Genomic DNA, 1350 nt, shown 5'->3' on the forward strand with positions numbered 1-1350 from the left:
AAATGTAATGAGATTAAGTCACAATTCAATCATTATGCTCGTTATTAAGTCATGTTTGTGACCTAAATAAGTGTGCAAAAACACACTTATCATGTATCTCCATGGGAGTACTAGCTTTCTTTGTGACGAAGAAAGATGGCATCATGCAATTGTTCATAGATTACAGACAGTTGAACAAAGTGACAATTCACAATAAATATCCTTTTTCAAGTTTTGATGATCTGTTTGATTAGCTTAGTGGTGCTACAGTATTTTCAAATATTGATTTGGATTCTAGATATCATCAACTTAAAATTAGGGATAATGATGTGCCAAAAACTGCTTTCAGGATAATGTTTATAATTATGAGTTTCTCGCGATGCCGTTTGGGTTGACCAATGTACTAGCAGCATTTATGGATATGTTTAGAGTGTTTTGCCCATATTTAGACAGATTTATGATTGTATCCATTAATAATATATTAGTGTACTCTAGAGATCACGATGAGTACACATAACATCTCAAAGTCATTTGTAGACTCAACCCAATAAGCAGTTATATGCTAAATATAGTAAATGTGAATTCTAGCTTGATAGAGTTCTATTTTTAGGACAACTTATATCAGCAGAGGGAATTTATGTCGACCCGCGAAAAATTGAAGCAATGGTAAAATGGGAAAGGCCTACGAATGTGACAAAAGTGCAAAGTTTTCTTGGCTTAAAAGGTTATTACCATCGTTTTGCAGAGGGATTTTCTAAAATTACTCTACCTTTGACCGGTTGGACTAGAAAGCATGCTAAATTTGTTTGGAATGAAGATTGTGAAAAATGTTTCCTAGAATTGAAAAATCGATTAATTTGAGCACCAGTTCTTGCCGTTCCGTCTCGATGTAAAGAATTTGTGATATACAATAATGTTTCATGTCAGGGTCTTAGTTGTGTTTTGATGCAAAATGAGAATGTTATAGCATATGCTTTCAGACAGTTGAAGAAACATGAGTTGAGTTATCCTACACATGACTTAGAGCTAGCTACAGTTTTTTTAGCCTTGAAGATTTGGAGACGTTACTTGTATGGTGAGATTTGTCAGACATAAACAGATCATAAAAGCTTAAAATATATTTTCGATTAGAAAGAGTTGAATCTGAGGCAAAGAAGATGGTTATAGTTGATAAAAGATTATGACTGCAAGATTGATTATCATCTAGGAAAGTTCAATGTAGTTGCTGATGCTCTCAATAGGAAGACATCTAGTCCTATGGCCCAAGCTAATGTAGTATGTTTTTCCTTGTTTTGTGAGTTTGGAGTTTCACATGTCGAATTGTCAGTTACATTATTTGCCAATTTTCAAGGGAGGCCTACTTTGAATGAT

Source organism: Olea europaea, unplaced genomic scaffold (assembly GCF_002742605.1).
Source record: "Olea europaea var. sylvestris unplaced genomic scaffold, O_europaea_v1 scaffold3582, whole genome shotgun sequence".
Taxonomy (NCBI): domain Eukaryota; kingdom Viridiplantae; phylum Streptophyta; class Magnoliopsida; order Lamiales; family Oleaceae; genus Olea; species Olea europaea.